The sequence below is a fragment of the Pipistrellus kuhlii genome, unplaced genomic scaffold (genome assembly GCF_014108245.1).
Source record: "Pipistrellus kuhlii isolate mPipKuh1 unplaced genomic scaffold, mPipKuh1.p scaffold_m20_p_9, whole genome shotgun sequence".
In the NCBI taxonomy this organism is placed as follows: Eukaryota; Metazoa; Chordata; class Mammalia; order Chiroptera; family Vespertilionidae; genus Pipistrellus; species Pipistrellus kuhlii.
Window position 1 is genome coordinate 32373489 of NW_023425595.1, and position 19871 is coordinate 32393359.

The window sequence follows — 19871 nt, forward strand, 5'->3', positions numbered from 1 at the left end:
GATACCGTACCCATGCCTGACCAGAGGAGCTGGGCCTGAGCTGCCCTGGCAGAGCTAGGACTGGATCCCAATCCTAGAACAGGTTCCAAGCCAATGATTTGACAGATATGTGGGCACTGATCTCACATTAAGTGTAGTTTGTAGCAGTTGTGATAAGCTGGGTTATGTTCCAGTACCATCCCTGAGATCTTAGTGGCTTATCACAACTAACATTTACTGGTATATCTTGCTCAAGCTACAGTGATTAATGTGGGGGATACTGCTGGGCACTCAGCGAGGCAGGCTGATGGAGGGGCCATCTGATCACACACTTTTATGAGACAGGAATAGGGGATGGGAGAGTGAGAAGTATCAATGTTGCGAGAGAATTATTTTTAAAAATATATTTTATTTTTTTACAGAGAGGAAGGGAGAGAGAGAGAAACATTGATCAGTTGCCTCCTTCACACCCCCCACTGGTACATCCAAGGTACATGCCCTTGACCGGAATCAAACCCGGGACCCTTCAGTCCATAGGCTGACACTCTATCCACTGAGCCAAACTGGTTTTGGTAAGAGAATTATTGATTGACTGCCTCCTGCACATTCCTTACTGGGGATTGAACTAGCAACCAGGGCATGTACTCTGACCAGGAATCAAATCATGGTTCATAGGTCAATAGTCAACCACAGAGTCACACTGGCCTGGTACCCACCTATCACTAGTATTTTGTTGGCCAGCTTATGTTATGACCATGACTAACTTCAAAGAGGCCAGGGAAGTACAATCCTACATGTGCCTGGAAGGAGAGGGCGATCAAAATGTTTGTCAACAGACCTAATGACTACTACAAAGACTGTTATGCTATGGTCAGTATATTTCTGGCAGGTCATAGTTACAAATGTATTTTTTGGGTTTGGTTTTGATAAGGAGGACCACATGGAAAGTGGTACGATCTACTGGCTACCACCCTAAATAGTCTTGCGAACACAGTTAATTAATGTATTATATTCTCTACAGAATTTGTGACACTTTACAAATATGGCATATTTATAGATGTAATAGAGGCTCCATGCACAAAATTCATGCAAGGGGTACGGCCCTTGCAGCCATAGCCCTGGCTTCACCCAGAAGGTCATCCAGAAGGACATCTGCAAGGCCATTCAGCTATCCAGTCTAATTATATTATGCTTTTATTGTTATAGATTAAAATTACTGAAATTTAAGATTAGAATCACCTCAATCCAACACCTCAAAGGTCTACTGTGTTGATTGTGAATCATTTATAAAAATATATGGCCTTAGCCATTCATGGGTCAATGCTCAACCACTGAGTAATTTAAAAGACAACAGATTGGAGGAAATATTTGCCAAACACAAGTCTGATAAAAGATTTGTATCCATGCCAAAACCGGTTTGGCTCAGTGGATAGAGCGGATAAAGCATCGGCCTGCGAACTGAAAGGTCCCAGGTTCGATTCTGGTCAAGGGCATGTACCTTGGTTGCAGGCACATCCCCAGTAGGGGGTGTGCAAGAGGCAGCTGATTGATGATTCTCATCGATGTTTCTAACTCTCTATCCCTCTCTCTTTCTCTCTGTAAAAAATCAATAAAATATATTAAAAAAAAAAAAAAGATTTGTATCCATACTATGCAAAGAATGGCAACAATCTATATACAGTGGTGCCTCACACAACGAACTTAATTCGTTCCAGGAGCAAGTTTGTTATGCGAAAAGTTCGTTATGTGAAACGCGTTTTCCCATAACAATACATGTTAAAAAAAATAATTCGTTCTGTAGCATAAAATATGCTAAGATGACATAAAAAAAGATAAATTTTTTGTTATTATTTTTATTTAGATACATCTAAAAACATAATTTAAAAAAAAAAACACATTTTTTTAATTTTAAGACAGACTAAGTAGAGTCTACCGAATCTTGCACATCTTCATCCATTTTCTGCTTTTTGGCCAATGGTTTCATGAAAAACCTGTCCAAAGTCGTTTGTTTTTCTCTTTTCTCCAACATCTGCCAGAAATAACGGACAAGAGTATCGGAGTAAAGATCGTTGATCCTGTTTGCTTCAGCTGAATCCGGATAGTGGGCATTGGTAAACTCCTGAACTGCTTTCCATTTGACCAGGATGTTCTTGATGTCAGCAGTTGGGATTGTTTGATTGTTGCTCCTCGTTATCAGATGACGCTTCCCTTTGAGCATTGTCCTGTTGCTGGACCAGAAGTGCTTGGAGCTCTTCAGTTGTCAGCTCTTCTTCGTGTTCCTCAATAAGCTCCTCTACATCCTCTTCCTCTACCTCTAATTCCAACCTTTGGGCCACTGTGATGATGTCCTTCACCACTTCTGTGTCATAACTACTGCTTCTTCCTGGGTCCACGAAGGCACAAGCATCTTCCAAGCAGAAATGAGGGTCCTTTGTGACACTTCTTCCCAGGCCTTCTGTATAAGTCGTATTGCCATAAGGACATCAAATTTCTCCTTCCAAAACTTTCGGACAGTCATATTGTCTCCACCAAACTCGCATTCTTCAAACACCTTATTAAAGAGGGCTCTAATGTAGAGTTTTTTAAAGTTCGCAATAACTTGCTGATCCATTGGCTGAAGAATGGATGTGGTGTTTGGTGGCAAATACTGCACCTTGATAGTAAAAGGATAATTTTCCTGCAATATTTCCTCTAGGTCTTTTGGGTGAGAAGGGGCATTGTCAAGTATCAGAAGGGCTTTGAGCGGCAGTTCTTTTTCCAGCAAGAATTTCTTCACGGCAGGAGCAAAGGTTTCCAGAATCCATTCGTTGAAGATAACTTGGGTCACCCAGGCTTTTTGATTGGACTTCCAATGGGCGGGCAGTTTGGACTTAATAACGTTATTTTTCTTGAAAATTCTTGGATTTTCAGAGTGATAAACCAATAGAGGTTTGATCTTGAGGTCTCCGCTGGCATTAGACGAAAACATAAGGGTAAGTCTGTCCTTCATGGCTTTGTGTCCTGGCAATTTCTTCTCCTCTTTTGTAATGAAGGTTCTGCTCGGCATTCTTTTCCAGAAAAGACCCGTTTCATCGGCATTGAACACTTGTTGTGGGCAGTATCCTTCATCCTTAATACATTTTTGAAAGTTAATAGAGAACTTTTCTGCTTCTTTCTTGTCAGCACTGCCAGCCTCACCATGCATAGTAACGCTGTGGATTCCACACCTTTTCTTAAATCTAAAAAACCACCCCCTGCTGGCTTTGAATCCTTCTTCATTATCTTGATTGCTGCTACTTCCAGGGACTGTTTTTCTTTAGATCAGTCATAAATTCTCTTGGCTTTGTGACAGATAATATCTTGGGTTGTTACGTCACCTTTCACCTGCCTGTCCTTAATCCAAATCGCTAATAGCCTCTCCATTTCCTCGTGGATTGAAGACCTATGTTTTTCATGAAATAGTTTTGATACTCCTTTGGCTACTTTGGCTGATTTGATTGCATCCTTATTTGTCAAAATGGTGAAAATGGTGGTCTTGCTGAGGCCAAACTCTTTGACGAGGTCACACTGTTTTACCCCACATTCACTCCTAATTATTTCCTATTTTATTTCAACAGAAATCACCTTCCTGCTTTTTTTAGAAGCCATGATATAAAAAAAATATTGAGTTTAACTTAAAAGGACGACTGCCGTGATATGTGTGTGATTTAATTCGTAATGAAGAACGATTGCCGTGATACGTGCTTAAGTTAAGCGCAGTGACTAACGACTGCCTGCAGTGCCTGCGCGGAAGGATGCAATACATCGGCAGCGATCATGGAAGCTCGGGCGAAGCAGTCGTGGAAGCTCGGGCAAAGCGGTCATGGAAGCTCGGGCGACTTCGTTGTGTGAAACGAAGTTCGTTGTATGAATCATGAAAGGAAGTTCGTTGTGTGCAGTGTTCGCTGTGCGAGGCGTTCTTTATGCGAGGCACCACTGTATATAAAAGCCTAAGTGACTGGAACGACTGGTAGCTATGACACACACTGACCACTAGGGTGCAGACACTCAATACAGGAACTGCCGCCTGGCATTCAGTGCTCTGTCATAGCCAACCTCCCCCAGCTGGCTGGGCTGGGACAGGGAATGGGCTGGGGCAGTGCCTTTCCCAGGAGGGCCAAGGGCTGGCTCCCTCTTCAGGGCAGGCATCCAACCTCCCATGTCCTGTCCTTGCCCCTGGCCAGTAGGCCCAGATCAGCTTGCTGCCTGCCTGCCACGGTGGCTGCATTGGCGGCAAGGGAAGGAGGGGGGAAGGAGGGCACCATGCAGTGGCAGGCTGCGGACAATGGTAGTGTAGGTGTCTGGCGTTCCTTCCACGCCCAGCATGGGACCTGTAGTTTCCTCTCTGGCCTGGCCCTGATAGGCCTAGCTCCAATCAGCCCTGATCGCTGGCCAGGCCTAGGGACCCCACCAGTGCATGAATTTCGTGCACCAGGCCTCTAGTTCAATAATAAAAACAAACAGGCCCGTGAAATAATGGGCAAAAGAAATAAATGGACATTTCATCAAAGAAAGTACATGAGTGGCTAAAAAGTACGTGAAAAGATGCTCAACATCTTTTGGAAATGGAAATTAAAACCATAATGATGCACCATTTCATCCCATTAGACTGACTATGATAATACTGCCAATAACAAATGTTGGTAAGGATGTGGAGAAATTGGAACCCTCATACATTGCTGATGGGAATGTAAATGGTTCTACTCTTTGGAAAACAGTGCGAGTTTTTCAAAAGTTAAATCTTATAGCCCAACAAAACAAGAGAAATGAGAATACATATCACACAAAAACTTACATTTGAATGTTAATAACAGCATATTCATAAAAGTCCAAAATTGGAAACAACCTAATTGTCCATCAACTGGTGAATGGATAGACAAAATTTGTTGTATCTATAGAATGGAATACTTTTTTATCAAGAAAAGCTAATACACTATTGATACATGCTATGTCATGGATGAACTTTAAAAACATTGTGCCAAGTTAAAGCCCATTTGTATGAAAAATTCCAGAAAAGGCAAAAATATAGATAGAAGTAGATTAGTGACTGCCTGGGACTGGATTTGGAAACAGGAATTAACTATAAATGTGTATGAGAAGGAATGAAAATGTTCTAAATATTATGGGGGGCAGGGAGGTAGAGGAAGGTATAGGATGATGGAAGGAGAATTGACTTGGAATGGTGAACACAATACAGTGTACAGATGATGTGTTGTGGAATTATGCACCTGAAACCTGTATAATGTTGTTAACCAGTGTCACCCCAATAAATTCAATAAAAATTATAAATTAAAAAACAATAAAACTCTTTTACAGTAAGGTTGTACCATTTGGCAAAATCATTGTAAACTTTAAGTAAATTTTATGATATGTCAAAAGAATGAATAAGTGAATGATTGCCAATGGGTATTCTCTCTTGCATGGTAGCATATAGGGAATTTTGTATGATTCTGATTTCTATGGGTTGCACCCATGAGGGCTGTATTCTAAGGAATTTATCACCTGGCTCCATACAATCTATTATCTGAGATAATATTTTAAAATTCTCACCTGAGTTTGTTTATTGATTTTAGAGAGAGGAGTGGAGAGAGAGAGAAACATTGATGTGAGCAAGACATCAGTTGTCTCCCATATGTTCCCTGACCAGGATTGAACCCGCAACCTAGGTATGTGCCCTGACCAGAATCTAACCTGCAATCTTTTGTGCAGGGGACCGCATTTCAACCAACTGAGCCACCTGGCTAGGGCTGAGGCAATTTTTATTTGATTATGAACTTTGAGGCATTGGTTGGATCGATACAGCAATCAAGGAGGGAGTCTGTTCTTGGTGTAGATAAAGGCAACAATACCAGTTGAGACATTTAAAAACGTAGCCCACTGACCAAAAGAATTTTTTAGAGGAAGTGTTTACTCCAGTTGGCACAAGTGTGGTCTGCTAAATTGAGGGTTAGCTATCAGAGCCAGGAGAAAAAAAAGAGCTGCATCATATGACTAATTAAAAAAAGAACATGAAGCACAATTCCAAAAATACCGACACAATAAGCACAAACATATCCTTTGTCAACTTCACTATTTCTCTAAAAATTATTTCTTCTTACCTGTTTGTGGGTGAGTGCTTCCCTTCAGAGAAATCTTTTGCTTTGGGGCTGGAATTTTTCTGGACAAGAACCAGGCCTCTGATAGGTTGAATTATTCAAGTGTTGGTTTATGGTGGTGGTGTCAGATCCATGAGTCTATTTTCCCATCAGCCAATCATGGCAGGATCTGCAGGGAAACAAAAGGAGAGAACAGAAACCACTTGTTAAAAGAACCAGATGATCTGATCAATGTGTTCATTTCCAACAGCAGAATGAAGAGCAGAACAGAGCAGGAACCTCCTGAGGAAGAGATTCATGAAGTCTCAGTTGATGGCTATTTTCTTTCTTCCTTTCTTTCTTTCTTCTTTTCTTTCTTTCTTTCTTTCTTTCTTTCTTTCTTTCTTTCTTTCTTTCTTTCTTCCTTCCTTCCTTCCTTCCTTCCTTCCTTCCTTCCTTCCTTCCTTCCTTCTTCCTTCTTTCTTTTCTTTTCTTTCTTTTCTTTTCTTTTCTTTTTAAAAAAAAATATATTTTATTGATTTTGTACAGAGACGAAGGGAGAGAGATAGAGAGTTAGAAACATCGATGAGAGAGAGTCATCGATCAGCTGCCTCTTGCACACCCCCTACTGGGGATGTGCCCACAACCAAGGTACATGCCCTTGACCGGAATCGAACCTGGGACCTTTCAGTCTCTAAGCCGACGCTCTATCCATTGAGCCAAACCGGTCCCAGCTCTTTCTTTCTTTTTTAAAAAATATTTTATTGATTTTTTTACAGAGAGGAGGGGAGAGGGAGAGAGAGTTAGAAACATCGATGAAAGAGAAACATCTATCAGTTGCCTCTGCACACTTCCCACTGGGGATGTGCCCACAACCAAGGTACATGCCATTGACCGGAACCGAACCCGTGACCTTTCAGTCCACAGGCTGACGCTCTAGCCACTGAGCCAAACCGGTTTCGGCGATGGCTACTTTCAAGAGAACATATCACAGACCCTGAGTAAGGAGAAGTAGACAAGAAGAGTTAGTTTTCTCAACCACTTTACCCAACTTATTTTTAAACATATATTTTTATTGATTTCAGAGATAAAGGGAGAGGGAGAAAGAGATAGGAACATCAATGCTGAGAATCACTGATCAGCTGCCTCCTACACGCCTCCTACTGGGGATTAAGCTCACAACCCTAACTGGGAATCAAACTTTGACCTCCTGGTTCATAGATCAATGCTCAACCACTGAGCCACACCAGCTGGGCTACCTAACTTATTTTTGATAATTCCATTTATCTCCTCTATTTCCCAGAGCTCTGTGGGTGATACATATTTAGAAGTCCCCAGTGCCTTACACTCTATTATGTAAGATGTGCACCCAGAATGCTATCAACAATATAAGGTGATTTTATTATTTTACTTTACATACTTTTTTTTTTTTTTTACTGATTTTTGAGAGGAAGGGAGAGGGGGAGAGAAACATCAATATTGAGAGAGAACAATTGATCAGCTGTCTCCTGCATGCTCCCTGCTGAGTATTAAGCCTGCAACATAGGCATGTGCCTTGACTGGGAATTGAACCTTGACCTCCAGGTTCATAGGTCAATGCTCAACCACTGAGCCACACTGGCTAGTCTAAAAGGTGATTTTAAATAAAGGCATCAAATCATCTTGGAAATAAACTTGCTGACAGTGATCATGCAAACCCTTGCCTATGAACATGAGTATGATTTTACCCATTTGAAAAAGTCCACAATAACTAACCATTCGGTCAGGACCCTTTACCTTGTATAAAACTCATCTCAAAGGGAGAAGCTCCTCTCTTTGCTGTCATTTTCCTCCACATTGTGGACACTATGAACAGGGCAGCTCTTATAATATTGATAAGCTAATTTTAAAAACGTGGAGCATACCAATTATATTTAATTATTTTTAGCATCCCTCCTTGAATACTTTACTTATGAGTGCCTTCCTGTTAGAGAGCAAGTTTTTGGTGTGTTCTAGCAGCTGTCTGAGAAATGCCAGGGTGACTTTGGTGTAAAATACACCTTGTTAGTTTTATTGTCCTGAATGTAGGGCCTGATTTAGAAAAGAGAACTGAAGGAAGTGTTGGCAGGAAACAGCCTGAGTCTTGGCTGTCTCATTAATAAGAGAACTCTACTTATAACATTGTCGTTAAGAATTTTAACTTCTCTAGAAGTGAGGAAACATACTGTCTTGTCTCATGACCTAAGAGCACAACATGAGTGAGCCAGCACAAAAGAAAATAAAAATGAACGTGTTTCCTGCGAAGCAAAAGTTCACAGTCAGGTTGGGTAAGGACCTTAACACTGCTGCAGGGGAAAACACAGGAAACAAAAATCAACTTATTTCTTCATGTTAAGTGCAGAATGTATTCTCAAAGACTCTTAGTAAGAGTGGCCAACATTATTTAAAGCTTAATGCCTCTTAAAATAAAAGTAACCTGAAGATGCACTTCTGGAATGGCAGAGGAAGGACATCTGAAAATCCACTCCTCCATGAAAGCAAGAACACTGGCAAGATGTCAAACTCAGCTTTTCCAGAACTCTGGAAATTAACCCAAACTTTCAAAATCTAAGGTGTATTTATTTAAGAAAGACTGTTGGATCTCAGTAGGAAACAGCAAGCTCTTGGCATTTTTACTTTTTCCCCATCCTCCTCTCTCAAACTCTGGTAGCCTTCAAACCCAGCTATCTGTTTTCAGATAACTACAGTTACCACTATAGTAACTGTGGAAACAGAAGCCTGGGAGCCACTGGAGGGGACAGAGTAGGCGTGGAATTCCTCCCAGAGCCCTGTCCCTGGAGAAATGTCACTGGTTCGTCTGGCAGCTCCTGGTAAGAGCCCCCTTCACAGAGCTCGTCTTATTTGACTGACTCGGAGCTCTCACAGTGAGAAGCTCCATCCCTGCGTGTTTTCCAAATAATCATCAGCAAACTTAGACATCCCAACTCCCTGAGGAGGGAAACCAACCGAGACAAACCAGAAGCGGCCAAAAAACGTAGGAGAAATATTAGGAAGGACACGGAGATAGAAGGCTTTGAAAAGCTCTGACATACCCGGGGGTCTAGAAACCCACATGTGTTTGCAAAACTGTATGTAAACCCAAGGAACACATGAAAAGGCCCGATCTCTCATTTCTAATAACCTCGAGGCCTGGGTGAAGCAGGAAATGAGGGACAAGGGAGAGTAAACTTTCAGAGCTTTGAAGGCTTGCCTGAACCAACACACAGAATCCGTTGGCAAAGAGGGGAAGACATTTAAGAAACTCTCTGTCCACTCATTAGCTGACTGCTAAGCTAAATGGCAGAAATGACAGTGACCACACATGACAAAAAAAACAGGCTTTACAGATTTACTCCTTGAATGTCAATCAACAAATAGACAGGAACAAACATAAGCCTTGGGAGTATCTAATTTCCAAAGATGCCATAGAATGTCATTTAAAATGACCAGTTTTTACTCTGTTCCCCAACAAGATAAAACATGCAAAGAAATGGGAGAGTGTGGCCTATAGAAGGAGAATAAAAAGCAGTCAACAGATATTGTCCCTTACATTGAACTTATTAGTTTTTTTTTTTATAAATATATTTTTTTATTGATTTTTTACAGAGAGGAAGGGAAGGGAGAAGGATAGAGAGCTAGAAACGTTAATGAGAGAGAAACATCGAACAGCTGCCTCCTGCACACCCCCCACCAAGGATGTGCCCGCAACCAATGTACATGCCCTTGACCGGAATCGAACCCGGGACCTTTCAGTTCGCAGACCGACTCTCTACCACTGAGCCAAACCGGCTTTGGCTGAACTTATTAGTTTTTAAATCATCTATTATAAAAACGAACTATGTCTAACGGAATCAGGGAAAAATGTAAAAATGTAAAAATCAAAAGGAGAATATCAATAAAGAGATATAAATTTTTGTTGTTAATCCTATCTTGAGGACATTTTTTTCTATTGCATTTAAGAGAGAGTGAAAGAGAGGGAGGGAGGGAGAGAGAGATAGAGAGAGAAACATAGACAATGTGAGAAAGACACATTGATTGGTTGCCTCCCACACGTGCCCCACCTGCCACCAGGGGAGGGGAATGAAAGTGCAACCCAGGTGCATTCCCTTGATCTGGAATTGAACCCATGACCCTTTGGTGTGTGGGCCTACACTCTAATCACTGAGAAACACCAGGCAGGACAAGATATAAATTATTTTTTAATTTTTATTTCAAAAAAATTTTTAAATATATTTTATTGATTTTTTTACAGAGAGGAAGGGAGAGAGATAGTAACATTGATGAGAGAGAAACATCCATCAGCTGCCTCCTGCACACCCCCTACTGGGGATGTGCCCGCAACCAAGGTACGTGCCCTTGATTGGAATTGAACCCGGGACTCTTCAGTCTGCAGACTGACGCTCTATCCATTGAGCCAAACCAGTTTGGGCATAAATTATTTTTTTTTTTTAAATCAAATAGAAAATCTGGAGTATAATAATTAAACTTAAAAATTTACTAGAGCTGAAACCAGTTTGGCTCAGAGGATAGAGCGTCGGCCTGCGGACTGAAGGGTCCTGGGTTTGATTACGGTCAAGGGCATGTACCTTGGTTGCGAGCACATCCCCAGTGGGGGGGGGGGTGCAGTAGGCGGTTGATCGATGTTTCTCTCTCATTGATGTTCCTAACTCTCTGTTCCTCTTCCTTTCTCTCTGTAAAAAATCAATAAAATATATATTTTTTAAATTTACTAGAACTTTAACTTGATATTTTAAAAATCCTAATCATAATTAATGTAAGAAACTGGGAGATTTCCCACTAAGATCAGGTACAAGAAAAGGATTTTCCCTCTCCCACTCCCCTTCAACATCATAATAGAAGTTCCAGATAATGAAATAAAATAAGGAAAGGACATAAACAATATACAGATAGGCCCTAATTTGTTTGTCTCAGTGGGTAGAGCATTGGCCTGGGAAATGAAGGGTCCCAGGTTTGATTCCAGTCAGGGGCATGTACCTTTGTTGCAGGCACATCTCCAGTGTGGAGTGTGCAGAAGGTAGCCAATAAATGATTCTCTCTCATCATTGATGTTTCTCTCTCTCTCTCTCCCTCTTCCTTCCTCTCTGAAATTAATAAAAATATATTTTTTAAAAAGTAAATTGCCTTTCCATATACTAGCATCAAACAAATGGAATTTGAAATAAAAAAACACTAAAAACATTATTATTTATATTAGCATCCAGAAAAATGAAAAATTTAGGTATATATCTAACCAAAAATGTATAAGATCTATATAAAGAAAACTAAAAAACTCTGATTAACAAAATACAAGGACTAAATAAATAGATAGTTCATGTTCATTGATAAGAAGATTCAATATTGTTATGATGCCAGTTATTCCCAACTTGATCTACAGATTCAAGTAATCTAATCAAAATTCCACTAAGTTATTTTGTAGATATTAACAAACTGATTCTACAGTTTATATAGAGAAACAAAAAACTCAGAATAGCCAACACAATATTGAAAGAGAAAAAACAAAGTTGGGGAACTGATATTACCTGACTTCAAGACTTACTATAAAGACAAAGTCATCAAAACAGTGGGTGTTGGCAAAGAATAAATAAATAAACAGAATGAAGAGCCCAAAAGCAGACCCATATCAAAGAAAATTACACTCCAATATCCCTTTTAAATAAAGTCATAAGTCTCCTCTACAAAATACTACCCTGTTTCCCCCAAAATAAGACAGTGTCTTATATTAATTTTTGCTCCCAAAGATGCACTAGGTCTTATTTTCAGGGGATGTCTCATTTTTCCATGAAGAAGAATACGGTACACATTTATTGTTAAATGAAAATAAAGGAAATTTATTACCTGTATACGGTACAGTAGTACGGTAGTTGTCAACACAAACCAGACAAACTGTGAATCCTACAGTATCAAGAATTTACTCATTGCTTGCTAAAACCAGTTTGGCTCAGTGGATAGAGCGTCAGCCTGCGGACTGAAAGGTCCCGGGTTCAATTCTGGTCAAGGGCATGTACCTTGGCTGTGGACACGTCTCCAGTGGGGGGTGTGCAAGAGGCAGCTGATCGATGATTCTCTCTCATCGATGTTTCTAACTCTATCCCTCTCTCTTCCTCTCTGTAAGAAAATCAATAAAATATATATTAAAAAAAAAAGAAAAAGAATTTACTCATTGCCGAAACCGGTTTGGCTCAGTGGTAGAGCATCGGTCTGCGGACTGAAGGGTCCCGGGTTCGATTCCGGTCAGGGGCATGTTCGTTGGTTGCGGGCACATCCCCGGTAGGAGGTGTGCAGGAGGCAGCTGGTTGATGTTTCTGGCTCTCTATCTCTCTCCCTTCCTCTCTGTAAAAAATCAATAAAATATATTAAAAAAAAAAAAAAAGAATTTACTCATTTATTCAATGACAATCATGTCATCATCTTCTGGAACATCATCATAACAATCCAATTCCTGAATTTCCTGGTGAATTTCTTGTAACTCCATTTCTTTCAGAATCAGTGAACCAAATCTTTCATGTTTAGCCTGGGGGGCGGGCCTTGTTTTCGGGGGGGATGCCTTATATTTCACTCAGAAGGAAACCTGTAAGTAGGTCTTATTTTCGGAGGATGTCTTATCTTCGGGGAAACACGGTAGCAAACTGAATTTGGCAACATGTCAAAGATATTATACACCATAACCAAGTAGGGTTAACTTCAGGAATGCAAGTTGATTTAACATCCAAAAGACAGTTGATTTAATAAAATACCACATGACTAGAATGAAGGGCAAAATCCACATGATAATCTCAATTGATGCAGAAATATCATTAGACAAAACATAAAGTCCTTTCATGATAAACAAAACAAAACAAAAACAAAAACATACCAACAAAACAAAAAATTAGTTTGGAAGAAAAGGAAAATTTTCCAACCTTATAAAAAATATCTATGAAAAACCCGCTGTTAACATCACACTATTGACAAAAGGCTTTCCCTCTAAGATCAGGAATAAGACATGAATAGCCACTCTCATGGTATTTTATTTTTATTTTGTTTTTTACTCTCATCATGTTTACTCAACATTTTACTGAAGGTTCTAGGATAGAGCTATTAGTGCAGAAAAAGAAATAGCCCTAGTTGGTTTGGCTCAGTGGATAGAGTGTTGGCCTACAGACAGAAGGGTACTAAGTTCAGTTCCAGTCAAGGGCACATTCCCTGGGTTGTGGGCTTGATCCCCATTGGGGGGGCTTGCAGGAGGCAGCCAAACAATGATTCTTTGTCATCATTGATGTTTCTCTCTCTCCCTTCCTCTCTGAAATCAATAAAAATATATTTTAAGAAAAATAAATAAAAGTCATTCAGATTGCAAACACAAAATAAAACTATTTCTATTCACAGATGGTATGACATTGTATATAAAAAATCCTAAGGAAACTACAAAACATTGTATTACTAATAGGTGAATTCAGCAAATTTATAAGCACCAGATCTATATATAAAAATAAGTTGGCCCATGGTTCAGAGGTTAAGCGTCAACCAGGAGGTCCCAGCTGCCTAGGTTGCAGCTCAATCCCCAGTGTGGGGTGTGCAGGAGGCAGCCGATCAATGATTCTCTCTCATCATTGATATATCTAGCTCTCTCTCTCTCTCTCTCTCTCTCTACTGATATTTCTAGCTCTCTCTCTCTCTCTCTCTCTCCTTTCCTCTCTGAAATCAATAAAAAAATATATTTTAAAAATAAAAATAAATAAATAAATTGACCCTAGTCGGTATGCACCAAAGGGTTTCGGGATCAATTCTCTGTCAAAGGAACAGTACCTGGGTCTGAGGATCCTGGTCCGAGCACTTGCGTGAGGCAATCATCAATTGATGTGTCTCTCTCACATACATCTCTCTCTCTCTCTCTCTCTCTCTCTCTCTCTCTCTCTCTCTCTCTCTCTCTCTCTCTCTCTTTCTCTCCCTCCCTTTTTTTCTCCCTCCATTCCACCACTCTCTAAAATCAATGGGAAAGATATCCTCAGATGAGTATTAACAAAAACATTGTATTTCTGTACACTATCAATAAATAATACAACGGATTTAATATTAGAATTCCATTCACAATGGTATAAAAAAGAACAAAACACATTGCAATACATTTAAGAAGCTAAAAAACTTATACACTGAAAACTACACAACATTGTTGAAAGAAATTAAAAAGCTAATAAATGCAAAGACATTCCATATTCATTAATCAGAAGACATGTTTGTTAAAAGGCAATTTTCCCCAAGTTGCTCTATAGATTCAAATCAATCCTTACCAAAATTCCAGCTGACTTTTTTTGAGAAATAGACAATATGAACCTAAAATCTATATGGACATGCCAGAGACCCATGATAGCTCAAACAATCTTAAGAAAGCACCAAATTGGAGGACTCACACTTTCCAATTTCAAAACTTATTACAAAACTACAATAATCAGTGGTAGTAGCATGAGGATAGATGTACACGTCCATGGAATAGAACTTAGAGTCCAGATTTTTTTATTTATTAAGGTATTATATATAGCCAAAACCGGTTTGCCTCAGTGGATAGAGCATCGGCCTGCAGACTCAAGGGTCCCAGGTTCGATTCCAGTCAAGGGCATGTACCTTGTTTGCGGGCACATCCCCAGTGGGGGGTGTGCAAGAGGCAGCTGATGGATTATTCTCCCTCATTGATGTTTCTAACTCTCTTCCCTCTCCCTTCCTCTCTGTAAAAAAAAAAAATCAATAATATGTATTTAAAAAATGTATGTGCGTCAATGAAAAGGCAAACTACAGAACAGGAGAAAATACTGTAAATCATTTATCTGATAAAAGCCTAATCCTTCTACTCAACCACAAAAAAACACAGAACCTGATTTTAAAACGGGCAAACAACATCGCTTAAAAGAACATATACAAATGACCAAAAAGCATATGAAAATCTGCTCAATGCCACTCATCATTAGGAAAATGCAAATCAAAAGCACAATGAGATTTCACCTTACATACTAGGATGGTTTCTATCCTCCCCTTCCTCAATTCAACAGAAAATAACAAGTGTTGGTGAAGATGAAAAGAAACTGGAACTCTTTACACTGTTGATGGAAATGTAAAATTCTGCAGTCTGACAGTTTCTCAATATTAAAAATAGAATTAGCACATGATCCAGCTCTTCCCCTTCTATGTATGCACCCAAAAGAACTGCAGGCAGGGTCCTGTAGAGATATTTATACACCTATGCTTATAGCAGCATTCTTCACAGTTCTAAGAGATGGAAGCAACCCAAGTGCACATTTAGGAATAAGTGGATAAATAAAATACATTGTATACATACAATTAAATACTATTTGGCTACAAAAAGGAATGAAATTCTAACACATGAATAAACTTTGAGGTTATGATGCTAAGTTAAAGAAGCCACTCACAAAATGGCAAATACTGTATGATGTCACTTATAGAAGATATCTAAAGTAGTCAAGTTCATACAGACAGAAAGCCAAATGGTGGTTGCCAAGGACTGGCAGGAGGCAATGGGTAGTTGCTTAGTGGGAATGCAGTTCCAGTGTTACAGGTGAAGTAGTTCCAGAGACTGGTTGTACAACCATGTGAATGTACTTAACAATACACTTAAAAATGGTTAGGATGGTACATCTTACATAATGTGTATTTTACCACAATTTTTAAAGGTTATTAAAAAATTGCTTAGTTATGGCCCTAGCCAGTGTGGCTTTACTTGGTTGAGCACCATCCTATGCACCAAAAGGTCAGAGGCTCCTCCAGGAGGCATTTGATCAATGTTTCTCTTTCACATCGATGTCTCTCTCTCTCTCTCTCCCTCCCTCCCTCCCTTTTTCTCTCCCTCCATTCCACCACTCTCTCTAAAATCAATGGGAAAAATATCCTCAGATGAGTATTTCTGTACACTATCAATAAATAATACAACAATGGATTTAATATTAGAATTCCATTCACAATAGTATAAAAAAGAACAAAACACATTGCAATACATTTAAGAAGCTAAAAAACTTGTACACTGAAAACTACACAACGTTGTTGAAAGAAATTAAAAAGCTAATAAATGCAAAGACATTCCATATTCATTAATCAGAAGACATGTTTGTTAAAAGGCAATTCTCCCCAAGTTGCTCTTTAGATTCAAATCAATCCTTACCAAAATTCCAGCTGACTTTTTTTGAGAAATAGACAATATGAGCCTAAAATCTATATGGACATGCCAGAGACCCATGATAGCTCAAACAATCTTAAGAAAACACCAAATTGGAGGACTCACACTTTCCAATTTCAAAACTTATTACAAAACTACAATAATCAGTGGTAGTAGCATGAGGATAGATGTACACATCCATGAAATAGAACTTAGAGTCCAGATTTTTTTTTTTTTATTAAGGTATTATATGTATCCAAAACCAGTTTGGCTCAGTGGATAGAGCGTTGGCCTGCGGACTCAAGGGCCCCGGGTTCGATTCTGGTCAAGGGCATGTACCTTGTTTGCGGGCACATCCCCAGTGGGAGGTGTGTAGGAGGCGCCTGATCGATGTTTCTAACTCTCTATCCCTCTCCCTTCTTCTCTGTGTAAAAAATCAATAAAATATATATTTTTAACAAAAGGTATTATATGTATACATATCTTACCATTGCCCCCGCTGCTCCACTCCCATACATGCCCTCACCCTCCAGAGTAAAGTCCAGATTTTTGACAATGGTATCAAGCAATTCAATGGAATAAATGACAATTCAAAGAATAGCATTTCCAAATATGATGCTGGGACACACCTGGATATTCACATGCAAAAAAACAACAACAAAACAAAACAAAAACCAAAAACATTTGACCCTTATTTTACTCTATCTATAAAATTTAACTCAAAATGAATCAAAGACCTAATCACAAAGAGTTAAAACAATGAAAACTCAAGAAAACACAGGGCAGCCGAAACCGGTTTGGCTCAGTGGGTAGAGCGTCGGCCTGCGGACTGAAAGGTCCCAGGTTCGATTCCGGTCAAGGGCATGTGCCTTGGTTACAGGCACATCCCCGGTGGGGGTGTGTGCAGGAGGCAGCTGGTCGATGTTTCTCTCTCACTGATGTTTCTGACTCTCGATCCCTCTCTCTTCCTCTCTGTAAAAAAAAAATCAATAAAATATATTTAAAAAAAAAAAAAAAGAAAAAAAAAAAAGAAAACACAGGGCAAGAGCTTTATGACATTGTATTAGGCAATAACTTCTTGGACAGAAGAACAAAAGCATAGGCAACAGAAGACAAAAAGAGTTAAATTGAATTCCATCAAAAATAAAAACTTCTGTGCATCAGTGAACAATTAGAGTGAAAAGGCAACTTACAGGAGAAAATATTTGCAAATCATATATTTAACAAGGAGCTAATCCTTCAGCTCAACAACAAAAAAAAACACCCCACACATATAACCTGATTTAAAAAGAGGGGGAAAGGACTTGCTAATGAAGTCTAGAGAAGATGTACAAATGACCAATAAACATTTGAAAAGTTGTGCAATGTCACTAATCATTAGAGAAATGCAAATCAAAACCACAATGAGATTTCACCTGACATCTATTAGGATGGCTTCTATTTTTTGGGGGGGGGGGGAAATCCAACGCAAAACAACAACTGTAGGCAAGGATGGGAAGAAATTGGAACTCTTGCCGAAACCGGTTTGGCTCAATGGATAGAGCCTCGGCTTGGGGACTGGAAGGTCCCGGGTTCGATTCCGGTCAAGGGCATGTTCCTTGGTTGTGGGCATATCCCCAGTAGGGGGTGTGCAAGAGGCAGCTGATGGATGACTTTCTCTCATCGATGTTTCTGACTATCTCTCTCCCTTCCTCTCTGTACAAAATCAATAAAATATATTTTAAAAAAAAAAGAAAGAAAAAAAAAGAAATTTGAACTCTTGTACACTGTTGATGGGAACGTAAAATTCTGCAGCTGCTATGAAAAAAAAAAGTATGCTAGTTCCTCAAATGTAAAAATAGAATTACCATATGATCCAGTTCTTCCACTTCTGGGTATGTATCCAACAGAACTGAAGGCAGGGTCCTGTAGAGATTTATGTACACTCATGCTTATAGTGTCCTTCACAATACCAAAAGGTGGAAGCAACCCAAGTATCGGTAAATAAAATGTGGCATATACATACAGTGAAATATTACTCAGCTATAAAAAGGAATTAAATTCTGATAAATAGATGAACTTTATGACTATATTGTAGTCAAAGAAGCCAGTTACAAAAGAACATGTTTCCACCTAAAGAGGGTATCTAGAGTAATCAAATTCATAGAGACAGAAAGTCAAAAGATGGTTGCTAAGGATTAGGAGGAGGAGGAAATCAGGAATAGTTGCTTAACGGGAATAGTTTCAGTGCTACAAAATGAGATCACCAGAGACTGATTTCACAATATGAATGTACTGAACAGAACTGTACAGTTAAAAATGGTGAAGATTGTATATTTTTTATTAGGATATTATATGTGTAATATCTTTCCATTGCCCCCCCCCCACTGCCATACATGCCCTCCCCCCCAAGATTGTATATTTTATATACTATGTATTCCACCATATTTTTTAAAAGATTATAAACATTCCTTAATTATATTTAAAGAAATGTTATCTGGTGAGATATTATATTTGATCAGATCTGATACAACTTTTCTCTGTGTCCCTAGATATAGACAGCACCTGGGAAGGCACATGGGCATTTCTTTAGTTGTTGTCAGCTGAGTCTGAGCTGACTGGCAGAGCCCCATCTTGGATACACATTCCGCAAGAAGGAGGAAAATATTACCAGTACTGGCTTTTACCTTTGTCCAGGTGTTGAGGATTTGTAACTTTGATATGTAAATCCACTCTAGCACCAGCAATGCTAGGGCTTACTCAAGAATGCAAATAAGCTCCTTTGATCCTAAGTTTTGGTGATACTTCAAGGTATTTGGGGGTATAAAATAAATGCACTGCTTGGGCTCAGAGTCCTTGCCTCTCCATCAGAGAGGATGGCATCCAGCTTGGTTCTATTTCTGCATTTTTTCTTTCTTTCTTTCTTTCTTTCTTTCTTTCTTTCTTTCTTTCTTTCTTTCTTTCTTTCTCTCTCTCTCTCTCTCTCTCTCTCTCTCTCTCTCTCTCTCTCTCCCCTCCTCCTCCCTCCCTCCCTCCCCCCTCCCTCCCTCCCCCCTCCCTCCCTCCTCCCTCCCTCCCTCCCTTCCTTCCTTCCCTCCTTCCTTCCTTCCTTCCTTCCTTCCTTCCTTCCTTTCTCCCCAGCTCCTCCACCGGACCATTCCTTTTCTGTGCTGAATGCGGAAAAGAGAGAACACCTCACACCTAGACTTCTGTACCTCAGCTTCTACCTTTGTCTACTTCACTGCTAACAAATTAACATGAGAGTTGTCATTTAAGCCTGCTTGGTATGTGTCAGACTTTTCCAGTTAAATTCTCAACAATTTTCCTATGAGCCAGCAAAAGCTCAGTAAGTTAACCAAGGTTGTGCGAGGAATGGAACCCTTACTGGGTTTCAAGGCCTGACCCTAAAGCCTGTGTTTTCCCCTCCTTGCCTAATTCCTCTCAAGTTAGCTTTATCCTAACAAGCAGTTGGGGAATCTAAAAAATCAGATTCCTGCCCTAGCCATTTTGGCTCAGTGGCTAAGAGTGTTGGCCTGTGGACTGAAGGGTCCCAGTTTGCTTCTGTTCAAGGGCACATGCCTGGGTTTCAGGCATTACCCCCAGTGGGAGGCGTGCAAGAGGCAGCCCTTTGATGATTCTATCTC

At 39.8% G+C, this 19871-nt stretch overlaps 1 long non-coding RNA gene across 1 annotated transcript in view; it reads right to left on the reverse strand.

The window, feature by feature from the left end:
- LOC123651886 overlaps window positions 1–19871 on the reverse strand; it is an 82597-nt gene that overhangs the window by 51953 nt on the left and 10773 nt on the right. Inside the window, exon 2 of the long non-coding RNA XR_006740867.1 lies at window positions 6096–6261. This is a non-coding gene — a long non-coding RNA (uncharacterized LOC123651886). The remainder of the gene's footprint in view (window positions 1–6095; window positions 6262–19871) is intronic.